The sequence below is a fragment of the Rutidosis leptorrhynchoides genome, chromosome 7 (assembly GCF_046630445.1).
Source record: "Rutidosis leptorrhynchoides isolate AG116_Rl617_1_P2 chromosome 7, CSIRO_AGI_Rlap_v1, whole genome shotgun sequence".
NCBI classification, from domain to species: domain Eukaryota; kingdom Viridiplantae; phylum Streptophyta; class Magnoliopsida; order Asterales; family Asteraceae; genus Rutidosis; species Rutidosis leptorrhynchoides.
In genome coordinates, this window is record NC_092339.1 from 165,441,046 (window position 1) to 165,447,549 (window position 6,504).

Below are 6,504 nucleotides of genomic sequence, written 5' to 3' on the forward strand. Positions count from 1 at the left end.
AATAAATTTTTACATACTAATAGTGTATCCCTGACTAGTGCTCGAGAATATAGGATTATGCATGCTTGTATTTTTTATATTGCCCTTAGATAGGTTATGTTAAATCTTGAATTAGTTACACCTGCGTTTGAGATAAGGTATAAGATATGCATGTCCTTGGAAAGCTAGCGAAAAAATAAGAACTTTTCCTTTAGAAGTCGAATGGATTCGATGAACGGATTAGAAGTTATAGTCAATTGAACTTTTGATATTATTATTAAAAATGATTATAATCATCGTCGTTATTATCGTCGTTCTAGTTTTATAAAATTATTATTATTATTATTATTATTATTATTATTATTATTATTATTATTATTATTATTATTATTATTATTATCAATAAAAAGTATTAACATTAAAAACTGTTATTTTTATTACTATCGTTATTATCATTAAAATTAGTATTATTATTATTATTATTGTCATTAAAATAGATATTAGTATAACCTTATCATGATATTGATTATTTTCAGTAAAAATTAATATTAGTAACACTTAAGTTCTATAATTATTATTATTATCATTAAAAATGAACGCGACATAAAAGACGATTTAAAAGTTACTAACAAACTGACTAGGAAATAATGAGTATGAGTATCATGATGAAATTTAAATTGTAAGACATTGATATAGATAAAATTATCGTTTTTCATTATTTTTATCACTATTATTATTAAAAGTATTATTAATATTAAAAATATCATTTTTACAAAAATTATTATTTTTAAAAGGAATATCATTGTTAAAATAAAATTTCATTATTATTATGAATTAGAACTATCATTTTATCATAACATCATTTTTAGTAAATATAAAAATAAATATTTCTATTAATAGGATAATAATCATTATTATTACAAAATAATACAACTTTTACTTACTATTATTACCAATGTTAATCTATCAAATAAATGAGTAATACAAATAATGTAATTACCTTAATGAAACCAATCAAAATATTTTTATGAACTTTATAAGTTTTATTACTTAAGATATATAAAAGTATATTTTTATACAAAATTATATCTATTAATAAAAGAATTATATCATTTACTCTAGTAAAATCTTTTAAAAATATTTAAAAATATAAAACGACAATATTTAAAATATATAATAATCATGTATAAATTTTGGAAAAACATTTTGAGTCAAATTGACTTTTGTTGATTTTTGCGTATTAGTCTCGAGCATTAGAATTGTGGTACACTATGACTTGACCTAATTTATTAAACAAATATTGACCAACACATAAATATATATAATTAATATAGGTTCGTGAATCCGAGGCCAACCCTGCATTATTCAATGTCGTCATATGTATTTTTACTACAAAATACAGTATGGTGAGTTTCATTACTCCCTTTTTAAATGCTTTTGCAATATATATTTTTGGGACTGAGAATACATGCGCTACTTTTATAAATGTTTGAAGAAATAGACACAAGTAATTGAAACTACATTCTATGGTTGAATGATCGAAGATGAATATGCCTCTTTTTGTTTGGTAACCTAAGAATTAGTAAACCGATCTACTAATTGACGCGAATCCTAAAGATAGATCTATTGGGCCTAACAAACCCCATTCAAAGTACCGGATGCTTTATTACTTCGATGTTGTTTTTATCATGTCCGAAGGATTTCCCGGAATGATAGGGGATATTCTTATATGCGTCTTATTAATGTCGGTTACCAGGTGTTCACCATATGAATGATATTTTTGTCTCTATGCATGGGACGTATATTTATGAGAAATAAAAATCTTGTGGTCTATTAAAATGATGGAAATGATTATTTATGTTAAACTAATGAACTCACCAACCTTTTGGTTGACACTTTATAGCATGTTTATTCTCAGGTATGAAAGAAATCTTTCGCTATGCATTTGCTCATTTTAAAGATATTACTTGGAGTCATTCATGGCATATTTCAAAAGACGTTGCATTCGAGTCGTTGAGTTCATCAAGATTATTATTAAGTCAATTATAGATGGATATATTATGAAATGGAATGCATGCTGTCAACTTTCGATTTAAAGAAAGTTTGTCTTTTAAAAACGAATGCAATGTTTGTAAAATGTATCATATAGAGGTCAAGTACCTCGCGATGTAATCAACTATTGTGAATCATTTGTAATCGATATGGACTTCGTCCAGATGAATTAGGACGGGTCCTTTCACTAGGTAATGAACGTAACAGACTGAACCGTCAGGGTTCTCGTTCTCAACTTGATATTCTTCAGTGGGTTGCGGGTTGGTACAATTAACACAGGCCTGAGCCTGGTGAATCTGCTGCGGTTGCGTCTTCAATTCTCCGAGTTATTTGGCGAGAGATTCCATTTTATCCGTGAGGGATTTGATGCGTCCGTTTGATTGTTAAGTGCAGAGAGTGGGGTAGATGATGAAGTCGTTTCACCACTATTCCAATCATGATGATGCATTGTCACGTTCTCGAGCAATTCCCATGCTTCATCCGCGGTTTAGTTCATCAGATTTCCTTGAGCTGCTGCATCAATCGTCGTCCTATGATTTACTGTACGACCATTGTAGAAGGTGCAGATTTAGGTTGACCATTCTAACTGGTGATTAGGGCATTTCTTCAGCAGGGTTTTGAATCTCTCCCATGCAGTGTAAAGAGATTCATCATAACTTTGTTTAAAGTTAATGATGTCATTCTTGAGTTTGGTTTGTTTAGAAGGAGGGAAATATTTGGTTAAGAATTTAGTAGCCATATCCGTCCATGATGTGATGGAATCTTTTTCCAATCCTTCAAACCATGTTTGTGCATGATGAGTGAGAGAATAAGGGAACAAGTATAGCCGGACTATATCTTGTCTTACCCCTGGCTGTTTGTAGAAGTTCGAAAGAGATATGAATTTATCAAGGTGAGAGTTAGGATCGTCATTCGGTAGTCCATGAAATTGGAAGCCATTTTAGATGAGTTATATGATGTGATGTTTTAACTCGAACGAGTGTCCTTGAATCTCTAGGAATCTGATCGGTCCTCCTCGACCTTCAATCGAGGGTTTGGTGTTTTCTGCTAAAGTAACGCGTAATGCCATTTGATTTCTGATTCGTTCTTCCTTGTGCGCTTTAGAGATTATTGCGTCTAGATCAGGTACGAAAAACAACGACCCTGGTCTAGACCAGGTTTGGGTCATACACTAGGTATGCCTTTTTGTTCATAGATTTTAAACAGATAAGCTAAGTTCCTAATTTTTAATCTAAGCAATCTAAGGTAATCTAAAGTAATCTAGAGTAGTCTAAGGTAGTCTTAATCTAAAGTAGTCTAATGTAATCTAAGCTAATTATAAGGTCTAATTATCCTAAGTTTAGATATGTTTTTGGTTCTTGCTACTGATTCCCTGATATTTTGATGACAGAGCTTTATACGAACTATTCAACAAACCAAGTGGCCAGGCCAACTACAGAGAGGCAGGATCCTTTTGGTTCCAATATAATTGGAGACTGTTCGAAAAATCCAACAACTAAGTCCGTGTATAATTGTCTTTCTTAGACACCACGGAATGCTTGTGAATGAGTTTGATAAAAGCAGTATTTCCTAATACCAGTTCCCCGACAGCGGCGCCAAAAACTAGCTTCCCTCTTGATATGACCGAAACAGACGGTTTTATTCGTGCGGTGTCGTTAGATCGCAACACGTCAGAATCAGTCACCAAAAGGGAGGTACTGTTTTAAATTTATATTTAGCGGGGCCTAAATCGTACTACTCCTTATTATGAGTAACGGAAGTATGACCTAGGGTCATATTTTTAAGATGTCAGTAGAATCGAACCTATATTTAAAGCCTAAGATAATTATAAAGAGGAGTAGTGGTTACCTAATTTTTGGGTTTTTCTAGTTTATAAGACATATAAAGTAAATGCAATAAAATTCGTAATTCAGATAAGGTTAAAGCAAGTGCATACTATGAGTTCATCATTTATTCTACCGGGATTGTGGAATGCTGGCTCATGAATAGGTAGGGACCTTATATTCATTACACTGGTCCTAAACGCCCCTGTCGTAAGACATGTCATTGGGCAATGCGATAGGCTTGAAGATTCTGAATAGACAGCAACGTCCCTTACCCCCGACGCCTGTGAAATATGACTACAGGTATACACATTCAGACGGCTCATCCAATTGAGCGACTCGGTTGGGTGACGTATTAACATTCCACAAAGGTCTAAACTTTCTTAAGCATAATATAATACAGGGTTTACTAGATCCGAGAGACATGATGTGTTTCAATGCTTTCGTTAACGATTGGGTTTAAAAGGTAGTTAGGCCCTTAAAAGAGTTCAACCATAAAGAATACCATGGCTAAGTCAAGTTGACTTACATGAACACGTTCGATTATCGTAACGGTCCAATCCTTTATGTGTTTAAGCAAACAGTTCCTTAATTAACCAAGAATCCCGCTTATGCTTGAGACCGCGTTATGGTGCAGTGTACTAATCAGCACTAATCGGGTTCCATGGCATTACTTAGCAGAGGTACAGGTTACAACAACCGTTGTACTTCAGCATGCACGCACAAAGTTTATATACTTGGTGACTACACTAGCATGGTTTATGACCGGGGTCTAGTTAGATGTTTCACTACGAAAGAGTCCTCAGTCAGAATCCAGAGCTTGATAGACTTACTACAACTGGTGTGCCTCAGTCGATCTTGCGTTGTATCCGATAGACTTCTTTTACCAAAGGGTGACACAGATAGTGTACTCTGAATCGGTGTTCACGACTTCCTAATAACAGAGCCAATAACTAAGTTCTATTAGTTGGAAAAGTGATTGAGTTTAAAGCATAATCATAAAGCATTTCGACAACATACATAAACCATAATATTATTTCTCCATTATAACTGATTACATCATAGCATACACTAAAGATAACTACTCGCTAATCATGGCAACAACATCGCAAAACATAATGATAGAAGACATTATTTAAAGATAAAGGATAGAAGTACCAGTAGATTAAACGAGTTCTGAATACAAAAGTGACAACTTCAAATTCCAGACCGCTCCTAATACAATCTTCGGCGTTCTTCTCCGGGTACTAGATTTCCTGCACGGAGCCGAAGACCTTGAAAGTATGGCTAATATTGTACAACAGAGAGAAAGAAGTGAATTAAAGTGTGTGTTGAAATGGATGACAAAGACCCTTTAAATAGACTTGAAATTTGCCTGCAAACGGCTGGCAGGCCATTTGACAAGCCGTTTGGCAGGCCGTTTGCAGGGGCCATTTGCCAGCCTTGCCCGTTTGCTGTGTCGGTTTGATCTAGCTGTGTGGTAGGCCGTTTGCCATACTGGCAAGCCATTTGGTTGGCCGTTTGGTAGGCCGTTTAGCTTGCTGATTTGCTGGATCGTAACTTGATTTCTTATCTTTCACCATTTTCGCTCTAGAATCTTCGTTTTAGCTCCGATTCTCTTGATTGTTTTTGAACTGTCCTCGTAATCACTTGATCTTCAATTCTAACCGACGAAGCGGGTATTTTGCCAATAAATTTTGGAACTTTCTTGTTTTTGGGCCTCAATACCGGGGTGAAAACGTGACTTTTTAGCCGATATCAACGAGCCATGAATCCATTGTCATTAGATAAAGCTATTGAGTTATCTTGCCACATCGCTACTGCTACTACTCTAGCAGATTCCAACAATAGGTTATAGAACAAAATTAAACCCTACACAAATCATTCTTCTTATTTCTCAAACCAGACCCAAAAGCCCAATTACTATTATTTCTCACAATATGATAAACCTAATAATGTTGGGCTGTCTACTTTTAATTATGGGCTGTCGTCTGCTAAGCTTATCACTACGGCCCAAAATCAATCTCAGCATAACACGTTTTCTAAACCCTATACACGTGCAACAACAAACACGAAGTATCTGTCAAAACAAGAATGGGAAGATTGAAGGAAGAAAGGCTTGTGTTTCTTTTGTGGTCAATTGTACTCTCCCCAACACAAATGCTCAGGTGGATCACTGTTCTCCTTTTGGACGACGATGATGAGTTCACTCCAATCACCGATGATGATTTAACCCCACCTGCTAATTCTATCGACAACACCATTGATAGTGAGTGCCAAACTCTAGAGCAACATAGCGTACTTCATGATTCTACACCAAACCTCAAAACCTTGAAATTAATGGGTCGTCTAAACAATTATTCTGCCGTGATTTTAATTGATAGTGGAGCAACACACAATTTCATCTCTCGTAGATTGGTCGTTGCTTTGGGACTATCTATTACCACCATTCCCCGTTTGAATATACGTTTAGGAGATGGCAATCACATCGGCATCTCTGATCAATGTTGCGATATTAAGCTTCAATTTGGTAAATCTACTTGTTGTGTTGATGCTTTAGATTATGATATTGGCCCATTGGATATTATTTTGGGGATTACTTGGCTAGAAAAATTGGGAGATGTTATTTGCAATTGGCAGACCCACTTAA